Source organism: Felis catus, chromosome F2 (genome assembly GCF_018350175.1).
Source record: "Felis catus isolate Fca126 chromosome F2, F.catus_Fca126_mat1.0, whole genome shotgun sequence".
NCBI classification, from domain to species: domain Eukaryota; kingdom Metazoa; phylum Chordata; class Mammalia; order Carnivora; family Felidae; genus Felis; species Felis catus.
Genome location: NC_058385.1, coordinates 77,792,093 through 77,811,147, shown reverse-complemented (window position 1 = coordinate 77,811,147; position 19,055 = coordinate 77,792,093). Strand labels below are relative to the sequence as shown.

Below are 19,055 nucleotides of genomic sequence, written 5' to 3'. Positions count from 1 at the left end.
GAGACCAGGACCCAAAGAACCCAAAGGAGCAAAGAAGGATTTTGTGAAGCACGCTTGACATCCTTTTTCCGTGTTTCCAAAAAGGAACACATTTACTTGAAAAACATTTCCCAGTTATCTACTAGGCAGCTGATTCTGTTGACTGAAAGATGAACAGACACAGATAATACAATGCCCTTAAGATGTTTAACTTTAACACATAGGAACGATGATGTAGGGTTTTGACCTGCTCGTCTCGGACTAGCCTTCCCAGACAAGAGAAACAGGATGACAATTTGCATGCTGGCCGCTTATCGGGTTAGGGAGACTCGGCCACAACACTCACTAGGATGTGACGAAAGTGGGGCTGGATGAAGAAAAGGTAACGTCCAGTGTGGTTGCCACAACAGAAGCCTCCCCGGCCCCATCCAGAGGGCTCAGCAGCTAGGGTGGATCCTGGAAATAACGCCCAGGTGAGCCACATGGCACGGGTCTTTGTAGCCCACACAAATAAGTCCCTGGGTACAAGACCCCGCTCTGAGGAGGGGCTGCAGACTTGGGTGAGGCATCTCTGGTCACTAGCAACTCCAGGGGAGGAGATCCGCTGTAATTCATCAGTGGAAAATTCCCTCGGCAGCTTGGGGAACAGATGCCTTTCTCTCGTGGTGGGAGAGGCATTCTTTAAAGAGCTTTGCAGCAACCACCACAGCCCAGGAGCTATCCTTCAGCCACCCCCCACCCCTTCTGGTCTTCAAGCTCTTGCAGTCTCCTCCCCTTGAAGGTAGGCTGGCCACAGAAAGTTACTGTAATGACTAGAATACAGCTACGTCAATGAAATGCCATTGTTGGGTGGGTATAGAAAGACGGTGCCTTCTGTCCTGAGTTCCTGCTTTTTTTATATCAAACCCACTTGCTCTGGGGGAAGAAACCGTCTGTATCCGGATGACACTCATACAGACCTGTGGGGGGGGGGGCATGTGGCAAGAAGCAGAAATGCTCATTGCTGCTGCCCACGAGAAACTGGGGTTTGCTAAAGCCATGTTAATCAGCTCCTGAGGTGAATTCTCAAGCCCCAACCGAATCTCGATGTGGCTGCCGGTCCGGCTGGCAGCTTGACCACAGCCTCATGAGAAACCCTGAATCAAAATCACCCGGCTGTGAAATTTTCTGCCACAGATGGCACAGTGCTGCCGTGGGATTGCGGTGTTCTCTCTCGTGATGCACCTGTTGGAACTTGCTGGAAAACGCACGCGGCATCTCTTGCCACCAATAGATAACACAGTGTTCGCAGGGCCGCATGACGCGGGGGGCAGGGCTGCCTTGAAGTACAGCTTTGGTCCGCTGCAAAGCCTGTCACTACCCTTGGCCCTATTCCAAGCCCAGAGACTTCCTTGTCATTCAGAAAACAGGTCTGACCCGAATTCCCAAAATGCCCTGCTGCCTTGGAACTCCGTGTGGTCCACCAGGAAACAGACATTGCACTTCCTTCTTCACACTGTGTGTGTGGGGGGGGGGGGGGCAGGGGGGAGCATTAAATGCAATAATTTGACCTCCACATTGGAGAACTGGATGCGACTGGTGTGACAGAAACTTCACTGGGTAGTAAGTCTGAGAAACTTTGTATCATTTCCCTCCCACCCTTGGAAGTGCAGGTGTCTCGCCAAGACCTACCGCCATCTTGTCACTTCTTGCTCCTTTGGCCCTATTTACGTGATGCTTTTGATATTTGGGGCAAGCATGATATCTTTCAAGATATTTAGATGCCCCGGGTCCCTTCAGAGTGTGTTAGGACAGAGAATGTGAGTGTTAACACGGCCCGAGGGCAAGACCGCAAGGGTATAGTATTGTTGGCTCCATATACATGTGAACTATATAGATTCTCCTTCATCATAGGGTTGGAAACACTTATTTTCGCAATTAGTATCTGGACGCCATGTACCTGATTTGGGTTTATGATCCGGTCAAGACGCCATATTGACACAAAAGCTACACTTGGATCCACTTCCTGTGTGAGTGTGCATTAGCTCCCTGTAATCTTGCAGGGTCGCTCTGGTTTTTTGTTTTTGCTTTTATTAAATGAGGTATGATAAACACCACAATTGTTGCACCCTTTAAGGTGGCACTAATCTCCACCATTCCTTCCCTGATGCAGTGTTTTTTATTTTTTATTTATGATCTTGACCAAATAGGGGCATGTCAGAGACTGACCCTTGGTATTTCCAAGTACAATAGCTATTTATACCAGAGGCCAAAACACTTATGTCCGGTTTCTGCCACCTCTCAAGCATGTCCATTCCAGTTAAATTATATACTTAGGGACAGGGGAATGATCACTGGGTGGGTTCACGAACTTAGTATATGTTCCCTGTAAGCCCCAATGTTTCTAGCACTCTATTCATTATGTGGCCCTTATACGTCCCTACCCAAACAGGGGCTGTCATTATACTTTGGATTTTCAGCTATTGGTGTCGACTAGGATGCTGTCTCCCTCGGTCCTCAAATGACTGGAGATTAATTTCTCCTAAGTGCCCAATTACATAAGTGGCTAGAGACCCCTTCGAGAAGTGATTGGAGAAAGCACCACCACGTACATTAGTGTGTTTCAAGTCCTTCCCCACGGGGACCTGGTCTCCTTATGAGTCGGTTGGCACATGTCCGGAAGCTGGGTGAAAGATTATGCCTCTATTAGAGTGACTGTCCTCAGTTTGCTAATGATGCATGCTTGATTTCTTTTCACTGACGTAGGTTGAGCAATACTCTTTCTGGACTTCCATCTCTTCCTGATGGAAACTCCCTGTTCTTTAATTATCTCAAGGACTCGCAGTAGGTCAGGTCTTCCTCTCTGCCAAGCCAATCTTGCAACTCATTACTGTAATCGTGTCCACCTGGCTTCTGAATGGTTGCAAGCTAACACCTGGCCTCTATTATTTAGAGTCTTAACTCCTTTGTTGCCAGAGATCCAGGTCTCCCCCGAGATAATGGCCACCGCTCCTGAGCTTCTCATGGATACTGGTGCCTCCTGAGAACACGTTTCTGTTGCGTTGTTAAACAACTCCCTCTGAGCATTTCTGCAGAGTACAGTTAGCTGGTGGTTTTCTGGCTTTATATGGAATATCCTTGGTAGCACACCTCTGGGTCTGTTTTTCATTTTTCTTAACGTTTATTCATTTTTTTGAGAGACAGTGAGCAGGGGAGGGGCAGAGAGAGAGAGAGGGAGACATAGAATCCAAAGAAGGCTCCAGGTTCTGAGCTGTCAGCACAGAGCCTGACGCGGGGCTCGAACTCGTGAGATCGTGACCTGAGCCGAAGTCGGACGCTTAACCGACTGAGCCACCCAGGCATCCCCTCTGTGTCTGTTTTTTATCCCTCCCCTTACAGTCTGCTTTAGTTGCTCTAAAGTTTCTACTCCACTTAGTGTGAGCCGTCACCGTATCCAATCTTCATTGACATCCTAACCATGCATTAGCATCATCTCCGGGGACGTTGCCAGGCTGCTAAAGCCTGCATGTCCTGGTAGTGCTCTTTGTCGATGAACTCATTCCCTATTGAACTTGATGTTCTGCTGCCATTAGATTCTGTACATTCAGAATCCCATGTCTTATCCATGGTCCCTGCTGCTGAAGGTATGTGTTTCCCAGGTTCTGAACCTCCTTCAGCATCAAGTCTCCTCTCTCCCTTACCAGGCCCCGTACTTAGTCATCAGATTATAGAGTCAGCTGGACCCTAGTTATTAGCTGGGCACTCTGGGGGAGAAATGGAAGTAGACCCCGAAGAGACACATGTGCCATCTTGTAAGTCAGATGTCTCTGCATTGCCTCAAAGCCAAAGGGCAGCATTAGGCTGCACCCATGCAGGGTGGTCAAGGGAATTTGAGATTCAAGGTTTTTGAGTGCTTTGATTCAAGAATTTCCATCCCTAGTCTCTGGATCCCATTACTTCCCAAGCAGGCCATGAGCTGAGCACAGCTAATTTACTGGGGCTGAGAATTCAACCTTCCTGGAGCACCACAACCCTTGTAATTACATGCTTTGCCTGACCCTCACTTTTTTCTATTCTTTAGCTAATGGCCTCTTTATATGTTGCCAAGGAAGTCCACTGTCTCCCATACTTTTCCTAAATTGTTGATTAATTACCATTCACTTTCCATTGACCTGTTCCAGTACACCCAGAGCACAGCAAGAGCCGTTCAAATCCATGATCCTTAAAGTTTCTACTTTTGACTGAAGTCAAACAGCCTGTGAGATTGCTGATGCTAATGTTTTCTTTCCACTGGTTCCCATTTGTTATGCACCAAATGTTTGTGTTTCCCCACAAATACATATGTTAGAGCCCTGATCCCTGGTGCAACAGCACTCAGAGATAGAGCCATTAGTAGGTATTGGGATTAGATGGAGAGGGTGGGGGTGGGGCCCCATGATGGGATAGGTGCCCTGGTGAGAAGAGATGCCAGAGACCTTGTTTCCTCTCAGTCTCTCTCTCCATGAGCACACAAAGGGGTCATATGAGCACACAGGTAGAAGGTGGCTGCTTGCAAGCCAGGAAGAGGGCCTTCACCATGACTTGACCATTCTGGCACTGTGATCCCAGATTTCCAGCCTCCAGAACATGAGAAAATAAATTTCTTTTTTTTTTTTTAAGTTTATTTGTTTTGAGGACTTGGGGGGAGGTGCAGAGAGAGAGGGAGAGAGAGACTCCTAAGCAGGCTTTGCACAGTAAGCATCACAGGCACTACATGGGCTGGGGCTTGAACTCATGAACCGCAAGATCATGACCTGAGCTGAAATCAAGAGTCAGACACTGAGGTGCTTGGGTGGCTCAGTCAGTTAAGTGACCGACTTCGGCTCAGGTCACAATCTCACGGCTTGTGGATTTGAGGCCCGTGTCAGGCTCTGTGCTGACATCTCAGAGCCTGGAGCCTGCTTCGTATTCTGTGTCTCCCTCTCTCTCTCTGCCCCTCCTCCGCTTGTGCTCTGTCTCTCTCTCTCTCAAAAATAAATAAACATTAAAAAAAATTTATAAAAAGAGTCAGACACTTAACCAACTGAGCCACCCAGGCACCCCAAAAATAAATTTCTGGCTTATTTAAGGCACCTAATCTATGAAATTTTGTCATGGCAGCCTAAGACACCATCCCACTTTAAAACTAGTGAGTATTAATAATGGCACCACCACAGCCTGCAAGGGACTCAACAGTGCCCCACCTACCAGGAGCAGCAAGGGCCTTTCTGCCAACCAATCAGCAATCAACCCAGCTCCAAAGTTCCAGTTCAGACCCCATTCCTTTGGTCCCTTCCAGTTCCAACTTTCCTGGGTGAGTTCTCCCAGGAACAGACTGTGAATTGTAGATATATGTGCAAGAAGTTTACTAGAGGGTTCTCAAGGAATTAACACTTTAGAAGAAGTGCGAGAAGCGGGATTGGATTAAAAGAGTCCAAGTTGAATATGAAGTAGCTGCAACAAAGATCTCAGGTGATCCCATGTGAGCTCTGGAGTGCAGATGGGCCTTTGAGATGCCCTAAATTATGCCTGGAGCCTGGCCATTGTGCCCCCATGTCAACTGGCCAGTGGCTGCAGCTTGGCCCTGTGTAAGGTGCATAAGCTTGAGCGAGGCACCCCCTTCAACAGAAGGCCAATACTTGGGAAGACACTTAGCTCTGAGACTTCGGAGGCCATTGTCCTGGCAGTTGACGGAACTGGGGCCTCTGTCTAGACAAGGGTTGGGTTTTGAAGGTTCATCATAACATGCACTGCACCACCTATGCTACAGAGACTGGAAAGACAGGCAGGGAGTCACTGCTGTTGAAGTCTGTCCATCAAAACGCCCTGCCCGCATCCTGATAGGCAGTTGGCCAGTAGAGTTTGTTTAGAGGAGACATAACCTAAGAACTGGCAAATGACTCAGCCCATGACCTTTAGAATCAGAGAGGTGGGATCCCAGTGCTGAGTCTACTACTACTATGTACAGCTGAGTCTGAGTCTGCCTTACTTGTAAACCGACATCATCATAATTACATCATCAAATGGAATTGAGGGTTGCAAATATGATACAGGACAAAAGCAATGCTCAGCAAATGGCAAGTCCATTGCAAATGATGAATTATCATTATAATCTGTATTCTTACCTCTTGTAAAACTGACCGCTGGATGAATTCGATGCCAGCAGAGTCAGGTGTAGAGATGAATATCCAGGCCAAGGCTTGGACTTAGAAGTCAGGCATCTAGTCCAGATTCTGCCACACGTGTCTTTTCATTTCCCAAGGATTATTTGCTTCTCCAATATTATTTTTCTAATATTAAAAATGAGTCTATTTACTTCCAAAATCCCTTTAGGTTCTTGGCTTTGATTTTCCATCATCTGTAAAATGAGGATAATAAAGTAAATCTCGCTGGATTATGGGGAATCAAATAAGGTCACATATGGGAACATATTTCATAAACTGTACAGGTGGTGGGACTTTATCATGAATCAGAACCACAAATAGGACCATGATACAATCCTTCAAAGTTAAGCCCCAGGCTTAGTTCAGCAGGAAATACAAGTCACACTTGCACTTAAAGACTCTCATTCTCCCCTGGTTTTTCACATCAGGGTCTCCCAAGGCTAACCATCTCTCTTATTATGAATACACCAGTCAGATTTCTCCCATGTAGAGTAGTTGATGGGGCGCTAGGGGTAGGAATAATAGGCATACCTCTTGTATAGTTTGATAGGTGGTCACAAACAAGCACATTATCTTGGCAAGCCTCTGTTTCCTCTTTGTAAAATAAATGATTTTAAAGGCTCTTTCTAGGGGCAGGTGGGTAAGCCTCTGAGTCTTGATCTCAGTGCAGGTCATAATCTCAGGGTTCTTGAGTTTGAGCCCTGCATCTGGCTCCATGATGACAGTATAGAGCCTGCTTGGGATTCTCTCTCTTTCTCCCCTGCTCTCTCTGCCCCTCCCCTTCTCTCTCTCTCTCTCTCTCTCTCTCAAAATAAATAAAGAAACTTAAAAAAAAATAAATGCTCTTCCATCTTTTATTTGTTGCTAGTCTAGAGTTGGGTTGTCTTGGAGGAAGGGTGTATATATGTTTATGTGATAAAAAAAATAACTGTCATCAACTCTACATATCTTTCAGAAAATCTTGGACAATTCTGTTCAAACTTTGGGTTGCTGGTGAAACCATCTGCTGAATGCTATTAATGTGCCTGACAATATGCTAAGGGATTTATATGACACAATTCTCTTAATGTCCACTGCAATCCTCTTGGGTAGGTATTATTTTTTTTCCCAATTAATGGATGAATAATTCATCTTCAGAGGGATTAACCAGCTTGACTAATTTTACACAAGCTTTAAATCGCAGAGCTAGGATCTAAACCAAATATTCTAACCAGGTTCCTGATTTTCTAATTCAGCACACTAAATATATATTCACTTGACAAAGTACATTATGCAAGGTATTGTATTGGTCTACACAGATCACAAGCTCAAATGTCTTCAGGGGTCAGACAGTTGAGCCACACAAGTCAAGATGCCCAAGTAGGACTGACTGCACCTGGAAGCATCATTGGCAGCCACTGTCCTTCTCCAGGAAAGGCCATCAAGTGGGAATTAGGGTCAACATTTTGCAGATCTTCCAATTACATAAAGAAGTCAGAACACTGGATCTTGTTAAAGTGAAATTTCCAATTTTAACATGTGGGCAGCAAACTTAAAAAAAAAAATAAACATCGTATGTCCCCAGACAAAAAGTCAGCAACCAACACTGTCAGTTTGCAAAGTGTTGCACAGAAACATGTCTTTACTAATTCAAACAGGGTATTGTTTTACTTTATGTGGAGCCCTGAGCAACGTACATGAAACCGTCAAATGACTTGTTCTTTTACATTTGCTCATGAGTTTAATCCTCCAGTGGATTAAATTTTGGCCAGCTCTATAGTTTATCTACTCACATCTTTTAAAAAACAAACAAACAAACAAACAAACAAACAAAAACAAAAACCCTCATAGGTCATTTTAAGGTACAAAATTCACAAATTCAGATATACGGGGGCACCTGAGTGGCTCAGTCGCTTATGCGTGGGACTTCTTAGGGCATGATCTTGTGATTCCTGAGTCAGTGCGCTACCTGGGCCTCAGCACTGACAGTGAAGAGTCAGTCTGGGATTCTCTCTCCCTCTCTTTCTGCTCCTGTCCCACACTCTCTCTCTCTCAAATTAATTAATTAACAAATAAATAAATATCTACCCTGGAAACCAAGAGCATACTGTATGTTAGCTAACTTGACAATAAATTATATTAAAAATAAATAAGCAGTTTCTTTTTTAATTCAAATATGTGGGCCTGTGTAAACCCCAGTGCTCAGAATATAGTTGACAGCGGAGAACTCTCCTCTTGACCCCGCCCCCCCCCCCCCCCCCCCCCCCCGCCCTGCCTCCAGGGGGAAGACTGAGGGTGTGGTTGTCATAGTCTCACTCCCCTGAGGCAGAACTTTCACTTCTTGTCCCTGGCTTTGGAATGGCGGTGTTGGAGCCTGTGCTAGGTAGAATCACGGACCCCCAAGAAGTCTCTGTCCTAATCCCCAGAACCTATGAGCAATATGTCAGGCCACAGGGCACAGGGGAGTTAAAACTGGTAATCATCTGACCTTAAAGTAGGAAGATTATCCTGAATTACCTAGGTGAGCCCAACATAATCACATGGGTCCTTAAAAATGGAAGCGGGGGGGCACAGAGAGAAGGCAGTCTGCGGAAGACTGGATGCGGCTGGATTTTATGATGGGGACAGGGGCCAAGACAAGGGTTGTGAGTGGCCCCTTTTAGCAGAGAAACACAAGGAATCAGATTCTCCCCTAGAGCCTCCAGAAGGAACGCCGCCTTGCCAACACCTGATGTCAGTGCAGCGACCTATGGAACCGTGAGATCCCAAGTTTGCGTGGTTTTAAGCCACTGTGTTTGTGGTAAGTGTTGTAGCAGGAGTAGATTAGTACAGATCCCTGCAGAGTGAAAGCAGGGGAATGGAGGTGACGTCAGGGGACCCGAAGGCTCCCAACTGTCCTGCACCGCCGTGGCGTTTAGAACTTGATGACACTGCGCATGCGCTGACACTGGGTTGAGCCCTTTTGGCTGTGTCGCCCCACGGATGTGCTGCCTTGAGGACGCGTCCCCACTGAGGCTGGCTGTCTTCACTCTCCCGCAGCCCTGCGCACGCAGAGCCCCACTCGGCCTCCCCTGCTTGCCCCACCTCCTTTCAAGGGCACCTCTGGAGAAAAGCTCCCCTGGATCAGGTTGCCTGCCTGGGAGAGGACTTGCGACGCCTTTTGGCCTCCTGGTTTTGGTAACAGGCTTTCTTCCTAAACCCCGCCCTTTCCGGTGCGGCTCCACTCAGCCACTCACCAGTGCCCCCGGGCAACCGGCAGGTGGAAAGCACCCAGCGGGCTCTTTAACTTGGCTTGGAAGGAAGGTGGCACCTGTCCCCATGGCGAGTGGGCCACAGTCACCCACAGCAGGGCGCTCTGCCTAGAATGACCTTCAGAATCCATGACTGGCTCTAATACCCAATTCCCAATACAATTGTCTCACTGTGGGAGGATCCTATGAGGGCATCTAGCCAGTGGCCAGGAACATCATTTGAAAAATAGAATTGCACTCGCCTACTATCTCATAATGGGGATTTTCCTCAGACAAAATGTTCATACTTAACATAATGGAATAAACCCAAGTTGGGATTTCTGCCAATAAATCAGTTAATGGAGGACAGAAAAAAAGAAAGGAAGAAAAAAAAAACACCTTTCACCTGAACAATCCAGATAATTAGCATGTTTTCCATTAGTTTTTCTGTATAATTGCTTCCTTGCTGCCGTTTTCCTTGATAACATGTTTGTGATAATTGAGGACATAAAATCTTTGGCAGCATTCCCCAGCTGGGTTAGTTGCATTTTCCTCAGCCTCCCTATAACGTTTTATTTAATGTTCAATTTAAGGGAAGTCTAAACAAAAGGTTTTGAAATGACTAAATTATGAATATGCATTTAACAAAACACTCCAAGTTAAAAAATTAGAATTATGTGAAGTCTGGGTTGTTGTAGAAAGTTACACGTCTTCTTAAAATTTGGGGTACATAGGAAACACCTGTAGACCTTGTTAAAATGCGGATTCTTGGGGCGCCTGGGTGGCTCAGTCAGTTAAGCGTCCGACTTCCGCTCGGGTCATGATCTCAGGGTTTGTGAGTTCCAGCCCCACGTGGGGCTCTGTGCTGACAGCTCAGAGCCTGGAGCCTGCTTCCGATTCTGTGTCTCCTCCCTGTTTCTGTCCCTCTCCCGCTCTCACTTTGTGTCTCTCTCCCTCTCAAAAATAAATAAACGGTTATTTTTTTTTAAAGGCAGATTCTTGGGCTTTGTGGTCCACAGAGCTTGCTTTGGGAAGTGTAGTATTTCCCTGGAGTCTTCATGAACCGTGAAATGGTGCAGGATGCTCCTGGGCTCTTTACTGGGAGATACTGATCGTAGTGGGGTGGCTGTTATTTTTAGACTTGCTTTTTATATCAAACGTTTGATCGCCTTCTTAGTGCCACACGTGTCGATAACTATTTTCCATATGTCATCTTTAAAAACTTCACAAAATGAGCCTCTGACAAATACTCTCACCACTTAGCACCTGAAGAAATCAAAGCCCAGAGAGGTTAAGGGAAATTGATCAGGAGGGCCAGGTTTAAGGGATCGACTTGGAATTGGACCCACATTTGTAGATAATCGGAAGTGTTCTTGCAGTGAAGGAAACTTACAAGAGATAAAGAAGGCTAGCTCACAATTTTTTCAAGATGGGGAGAGCTTGAAAATTGTATTTTTCTGAGCTATTATGAAGGATTTGGGGGGAGGTAAGACAGGCAGATAGATATACAGGTTCATAACTTAAACCGTACAACATGTTCTTCCCTTTCCCAAAATAACTGATTTTTTAAAAGATACACTAAAGGAGAGTCATAACTTATCATTTTTTTCTGGGTATTTTAGTTAATTTTACCTTCAGATTCTACCTAGTTTTTAAGTAGGCATGGCTCTTTGGCTGTAGAAAAGTGGTCTTCTCTTCATTTTGAAGCCACATGCAATATGCAACATAGGCCACGTTGTTTATCAAGTCTCAAAAAAAGATTTGAGCAGAGACAGGCTTATCTAAAGAAAACACCTTTCAACAGTGGGATTGCACACTCTTCTCCCAAGTAACCCCCCACCCTTAAAATATTAACTAACCACTTTGGGGCGCCTGGGTGGCTGAGACGGTTAAGCGTCTGACTTTGGCTCAGGTCATAATCTCCTAGTACACGAGGTTGAGCCCCATGTTCAGGCTCTGTGCTGACAGCTTGGAGCCCAGAGCCTGCTTCAGATTCTGTGTCTCCCTCTCTCTCTCTGCCCTCTCCAGCTCATACACACACACACACTCTCTCTCTCTCAAAAATAAATAAACATTAAAATAACTGAAATGTATTAACCACTTACCCCAAAACATGGAAAGTTAGGGGAAATATTTTCAGGAAAGGAAGGAAAAATCACCCATCCCTAGTGCTTATTCCTTATCCTATGTCCCCTGATAAGCAAGTGCCATCCTCCCTGCCCACCCAGTCAGAGGCGGATTTTATCAGACATCTTAGTGCTTGAATCCTTGCCAACTGAGAGCCATCAATTATCAGAGGAAAGAATCAGAGATTAGGTACATCATCTAGGGAACAGATGAAGCCTTCCAACACAAAGAGGAAACACATTTGGCTGGATGGTTTTGTGTAATGAGGAAATACAGGTAGAGGAGAGGGACAAGACTGAGGGTGACTTTGGACCTGGAAATCACACACAAGCGTTAGCACGGTTGTGGACTGAGATTCTATTAGATGTAAATAAGGCCAGGAAATCCAGGCTTTTGTAAATCCTGCTTCCTACCCTCATGACATGAAAAGCTTATGTCGATATCTGCTACCCTTCACTCCCTCCACCAAACAGTCCTGAAGAGCCCGTAACTTCTGTGAGCCTCCCTTTCTCTCTATAGACTTCATTTATCAAAAACAAAAACAAAAACAAACAAAAAAAAACATTGAAGGAACTTGGGAGGAATGAAAATAAATATTATTTATTATGAGCGGGCACTTTTTCCAGAGATTCTTTTTTTGTTGTTGTTGCTTGCATAAACCAACTTTCTTTGTGAGCTTAGTTCAAGGCACATTTCCCCTGCAATTGCTAGTTTCCCTTTATATGAATCAGAAGAGGAGGGGAATTTTAAATAAAGTCTCCTAATGTCCTCCACGGCATAAAATTTCTCATTTGTATTTTATTTCACTTGCTATGTTACTTTCTCACGACAATTAATGAATGCGTGTCTTCCAATTCTCACGGAGCAAACGTAGATGGCAAATCCTCTGAGCCAAAGGGCATTTCCCTTCTAAGAACAACAAAGGCACGACTGGGACTGCCCACTCACATTGTCTCCTCAGTGTTTTCTAATTTGAGCCTCTCTGGCTTTGGAAAAAGACTAACCATCATTCATTGGATGTTTTTCTTAACGCCTACGCTTTGTCTTCACCCAAGCGTGAGTAAAGGGAGCATTTAGATGGACCCAAGCATTGACTGTGATTTCCCTCTATCTCGTCTCTGGAACCCTGATTCTCTTAAATCTGCTGTAGAAGAGCCCTGACTTTTCAGCTTGAACCATTTGCAAATACACTCAGGGAAGGGCAAAACTACCTACACATGTTTTGAGCACCCACCGCGTGCCAGGCATTGTGCCATGTGCTGGGAATTCACCAGTGACCCAGACAGGCTCAGACTCCACCTCCATGAAGTTCTATGTGGTATGACTAATGGAGGAAAGGAGACATATGTTGAACTGAAAGACTAGGAGATGGGCACTGAAGCACCTCACCTGCCCTAGGTCTACAACCAGATGAGCCAGGCCACTGGCCACTCCAGCACCGGATAGAGTGGATAGAGTGGATAAAGACTGTGTACTGAGTAGCTCCACAGATGAGCATAGACATGCCTTTAGAAGTTCTCCTTGCTGACTTCATGCAATTGATCCTTGACCAACATGGGTTTGAAGTGGGTGGGTTTACTCATATCAGGATTTTTTTTCGATAAATGCAGTGCAGTGCTGTAAATGTGTTTTCTCTTCCTTACCACTTTCTTAATATTTTCTCTTCTCTAGCTTACTTTATTGTAAGAATTCAGTATATAATACATATAACATGCAAAATACGTCTTAATTGACTGTATTACAGGTAAGTCTTCTAGTCAACAGTAGGCTATTAGTGGTTAAGTTTTGGGGGAGTCAAAGTTATATGAGGATTTTCAAGTGCACAGTGGGGTGGTGACCCTGACCCCCGCGTTGTTCAAGGGTCAGCTGTATTCTGAAGTGACAACGAAGACAGTTGCTCTAAGAAACAGTTAAGTTCTAGAAAACACATGAAGGTAGAATTTTTTTAATTTGGAATTTTCTTGATAAATCTTCTATATGTGATAGTTCTAATTTAATTGGGATAGAAACACAAATTCTGAATCAACACTAGTTATTTTTTTTCTAAATCTTGCCAATTTGGTGTGTAATGCAAAGAACTAATTTTTCAAATGTAAGATATATTTATTTTACTGGTTAAATTGAAAACTATTTTTTATTACTTTTATTATAAACTTTTGAGCCATGACATTTTAACTGTGTCTGTGTGTGAGAGAGAGAGAGAGAGAAAGAGAGAGAATGAGGATTTCTTCTTTGCTTATATTATTATTGGTATATTGCTTTTCTAATTTATTAAAGCCCTTTAAAAATATCAACTCTGTGTCTTTCCTATGTGTTGGAAATATATTTTTCTTAATCTGTTGGTTTTGAATATTTTATTATGTCCTTTTATGTACAATAATTTTATAGTTTTATTTTATCAATCCTATGTACATTTTTCTTTATGATTTTCCCCCATGGCATTATTCTTAGGCATTTCCCACCCTGTGGTTAACATTATTTATTTTCCTTATAGTGCTTTAAAAATATTATTGGTAATATTTTAAACTTGAAATCACACTAGTAGATACTTGAATTAGGTCCCAGATTTTCCCCAATAATTAACCAGGTCCCTTGATTTTTTTTATTTGATAAACCTCTCCCATTCCTCAGATTTGACTTAACGCACTTTATCAGAGAAAACAATCAAAAAATAATAAATATGTGCACACACACACACTTTGAAGTGTTTCTGCACTTCCGATTTTGTCTCCGTCTCTCTATTTTGAAGCCAGTCTCATACTCTTATTAAGGACCTCTGTGCTGTTACTATTTGTGGATGCCTTTAAAGATATTTCATGTGTGTTTTCCTAAATAGTATGACTTTGAAAGATGACTTTAAAAACATGGAGTAGCTGAGGGGACCATGCCTCCTTAAGCACAGTTTGATGACTGCTCACGAAGTTAGCAGACAGGAAACTGGAGAAGGAGATTATTTAAGAGATCTCTCCAAGTGAGAAATAAGGGAAAGTGATAACTGGTGGAAGAAAGAGGCAAGATAAAGAGAAAATGAATCTGAGGTTCAATCTCTTGACTAGTTACAATTTTTTGCTCAGGTTAGAGAACTGGACGCCGGGGACAGACGGGTTGGGCAGCCTTCCATTTTGACAGAACACCAAGAGCTATAGATTAACAATAGTCCATCTTTTCCTAATGCCTGTAGGCTGTCAGTTTCCCGGAATGATCATCAGTATTAAGGTCCTAATGGTTTTAATGAAGGTGTCATCCAACTGACACTTTGAAAATAAAGTGTGATCATGACTGAATTGGAGGCTTGGAATTGGAGACCTTAGAAAAATACTTCAGGAAACTTGAGAGCATTCCAATTACTTAAGGAACTCTGAGTCAGCCACAGGACTCATCCATTCATTTGCTTAGCATTAGAGAGATTTATTTGGATTGACAGTCTTCAGAGCTCCCTGCCTCCCAGGGGCACCACCTGTCCTGCTATCTGGAGAAGCACAGAGACCAAAGCTTCCATAAATCCAGCTACAAGCACTTTTCAACCAATTAGACAAACAACATATACAGATGCCAGGACACCGGAAGTATGACATGATTTATCTGATTCAAACTGAGTGCAGCTAATTGTTCCCTACAATTCATAGTAAGTGAACAAGCTAGTGATGTGTCTGGCAAAATTTCAGGCGCTTTCTGATTTTCCTGCTGCTGCCAATGTTTGTAGAGAATAAATGTTTATCAGGAGAGTTGCATTCTTGGCTCAAACATGCAGAAGTGCTACCAGATTCCTAACCCGGCTTTATGCAAAATATACCTTTAAGTAATCATGTTTCTCTAGTGTGGGGGCCACACTGAATGCTTTGGAAAGCACACACAAAGCCTCAGGTGGTTGGGTTCCAATATTAAAATCCGCCTTCATTGTTTAAACCTGAATGTCTGGCTTCTCTCCCTTCTTAGGTTTTAGAAAATGGACTCATGTGTCTAGTGCACCAGGTGAGAGACGAGAGGGGTGGAAATGAGGGCCATGCCAATGGCAGAGACCAGTGAATGAAGACAGAATCAATCACCAACCGCATGTGAATGGATTTGCCTTGGGAAGTAGAAGACGCCACCAAGAGACTGTATTGTGCAGTAAGACAGTTACAGGCTCACCTCCATGGATCTGCGGGGAGCCTTGGCTCTATGAGCTCCTTGATGTGAGACTTGGAGGGAGCTGCATAACCTCTCAGCCTCCGCGTCAGTCCGTCTGAAATCCCTCCCTAAAGGCCTCCTGTGCTAGCTGCGTGCTTCATGCATAGTGTGCACTTAACTAATATTTGTTCTGCACCTTTATATTCATTTAATTTCCCTGATTCCCATGGCAACCCAGACGTCTTATATCACCATCTCATCTCTTTGTTCTGAAAACTTCAATTCAATCTTCCTCCCTTTTGCATCCTGTTGCAGATTTTTTCTGCACACCATATTTAGAATTACTATCCTAAACGATTATTCCCACATACAATATCCTTATACAGTAATTGGCGGTAGGTCATTCTTTCTTGTGAACGAAATGTCTTAGCTACTCATTGTCTGTGACGGGGAATGGTGGGTCTTTTCAGATATTAGCATAGGATTTGGGCAGATGTACCCGAGTATAGTAACTGAAGCTTAGGGCCAACGCCATTATATCCTTACCTACCGGGCCATCCCAAGAGACCGTGTGCACTGAGAACGAGGCAATGCAGAGATGAGTGATTTAGGTTGGTTCTCATGAGAAAATCTTTTAACTGAGATGCATCAACCTTAATGAGCTAGATGCTTATATTTTATCCCTTTCATTCGGAGAAAGGAAAAACTACACATGCACGTTCATGCATGCCCTTGCACGGGCAAACACATTTGCATATAAATTTGTATTTACCCTGATCCCTCATATTACCTGCATCTACCTTCAATCTATGGGCAATTCTGATCTTCGCTGTGTGCAGAATACATCCCACATATGATGAGGGTCTAATTCCACGGCTCCCTCTGTATCCTTGCTCATGGTCCCCACTTGGCTGCTGAAATTGTCCACTCCCTGGCCTGCCAGCTTTTGTTCTTGCCTCTCTAGAGTCTATTTCCCACACAGTGGCCAGAGTGAGATTTTAATAACCTAAGCCAAATTAATATTTCCCAATGTAAAACCCTCTAGTGGCTTCTTCTAATAGGAAGTGTAAATCTATTTTACTCATCCTGACTGGAAAGAATCTACACATGATGGTCCTTTGCACCTTGCCAAACCTGCTTCCTACCATTTTCTCCTCCATTCAATGTATACTACTGGTTTTCTTCCTTTCCTTCGTTCTTTCTTTCCTTCTTTCCTTCCTTCCCTCCTTCCTTCCTTCCTTCTTCATTTAGATATCATTGATATACAAATAATTGCTCAGATTTAATATACCTCTTGATGAGTTTCTACATATGTATTATACACTCATGCTATTATCACCACAACCAAAATACTAAACATATCCATTATATCCAAAACTTTCTTTGTGTTCACATGTGTGTGTTTTGATAAGAACACGTAACATGAGAACCAGCCTATTAACACATTTTTAAGTGCAAAATACTGTGTTGTTAACTATAGGTACCAAGTTGTGCAGCAGAGCTCTAGAACTTGAATTCATCTTGCTTAACAGACTTGCCAAATAATTCCCCATTTTCCCTGCGCCCCTGGCTCCTGGCAACAACCATCATTCTATTCTCTGTTTCTATGACTTTGGTTATTTTAGACACTTCATATAACTGGAATCATGGAGTATTTGTCCTTCCGTCTTTTCCCTTTGTCGAAAAATCTCTGCTCTTTCTGATCTCATAGCCTGTTTCATGGGATGCCCTGTCTTTTCACAACGTTCTTCCCCAACATTCTACTAGAGCTGCATCCTAGTTACTATGTAGGTATTGCTCCTATGGTACCTCTTTGTTGACATTTCTTGTATCAATCCACCCTCTTCTTATATAAAGTCACTCTCTCACATGACCGTATTATATTTTAATTATGAATATTAATGCCTGTCTTAAATTATTTTTTATTTACTTACTTGCTTCTTATGATTGATTATCTTCTTACCACCCGCACCTAGACTGTGTATCAGTGCTGAGAACAATGTGTATTCCAGCAGGAGACACTCACTCAACTCTTGCTTGATGATAAGTGAGTCTGAATCAGATCATACAAATTCATGCCACCAGATCACCCCACTTTACAGATGGCCAAACAGCCTTATTCACCCCCAAGAGGGTTTGGGGCTCCCACCCCTACCACATTGTCCCTTCCTTCCGCCATGTTTTGGTTGGCTTTTATTTTTCTCCATAATAACTTCCTCATAACACAGCACACTTAGGAAATAGATAACGGCAGTACAACTTATTTATTATATGTCTGAGAGTAATTTTTAGAGCTTTAAAATGTTATGTACAAATTTTATAGAGAAATGAGAGAGGGATAACCCAACCTTATAGATTTGGGTGGATGATGGCTCCCCAGGTCCCCATATTTTGTGGTATCACGATTACAGCAATGTTCATCAAACTTCTGCTTTCTATTCCATCCACCAGTCCCCACGTCTCGCTGTTCTTTTTTCCTGGGCTGTTTTTTTCACTAAGAATTTCCTCTTATTCTTGAAGCCAAATGTGTACACGCCACATGCTTCTCAGAATGGAGGCAGCTGTCTTCAGAATTGTTTGTCTTTGTGTCGTTACTGCATTGTTATTAAAAGTGCTCATTCATTTACTAATCCTTAAATCAGTGATTTCTTTGGGAAACTCCAAGCATATGTAAATATTTAGAAACACTTTTACATTTTTGCCACTGTTTCCATCCACCTTCTTTAGCATTGCATATAATATCACTCCATACTCGTTATAAACTGGGAATGAAGTTAGGGTTATTTAGGGAGATTTTCTTAAAAAAATCAAAGCTGGTTTTGTCTTAGTCGCATTCAGTCCTACCCAGACTGTGTGTGTGTGTGTGTGTGTGTGTGTGTGTGTGAGTTCTTTTGTTTTATGTTCTTCCTTTTGGTGATGTCTTGTGGCTCTTCAGTTTCATGGTAAAAGTTGGTGAGAGGCAATAAACTTAATTCCTTTTACATTTGATTGTTTTTGAAAAATGTGTTGAATTTCTTGGCCCACACCGAAAAGTGGATATGAACTGCACGTGCCTGTTAAAATTGAAATAGAGGATGGGAGGCAAAGGCAGGAAAAATGTGGTGATAAGATTATGGTTTCCAAAAAACTCTGAACAAGTTGGAATTTGTTAAATCCTAACCTGCATTTTTAAATTCTACACCTTCTGTTATCTAAATGTAGAGAAGCAGTCATATTTTCCTCTAACTTTTCTTCTTTTTATTTTCACCATACTCCCTACCATTGCAAATTGTCAAGAGAAGTAGAAAGAAAAAAGAGACACCCGAGGCTAATTATTCCTAAAATTACAGTTAATGATTTGGAAGCTGTTGCGATTTTATTAACTTATGCACTAAATAATGAGTGTTTTCAGTTTTTTGTTCAACTCTGAATTTTGCCGGCTCTGTGCTAGGCTCTGGCAGACTCCATGGGAAACCCAAGCACGATCCCT

The 19,055-nt window shown here is 43.3% G+C and overlaps 1 long non-coding RNA gene across 1 annotated transcript; it reads left to right on the top strand.

The window, feature by feature from the left end:
* Positions 1–1,509: 1,509 nt before the first annotated feature.
* LOC123383129 lies at positions 1,510–18,232 on the top strand. Its single transcript, XR_006592531.1, has 3 exons — positions 1,510–1,988; positions 7,096–7,228; positions 15,413–18,232. It is a non-coding gene; the product is annotated as an uncharacterized LOC123383129 (long non-coding RNA).
* The last annotated feature ends 823 nt before the right edge of the window (positions 18,233–19,055 follow it).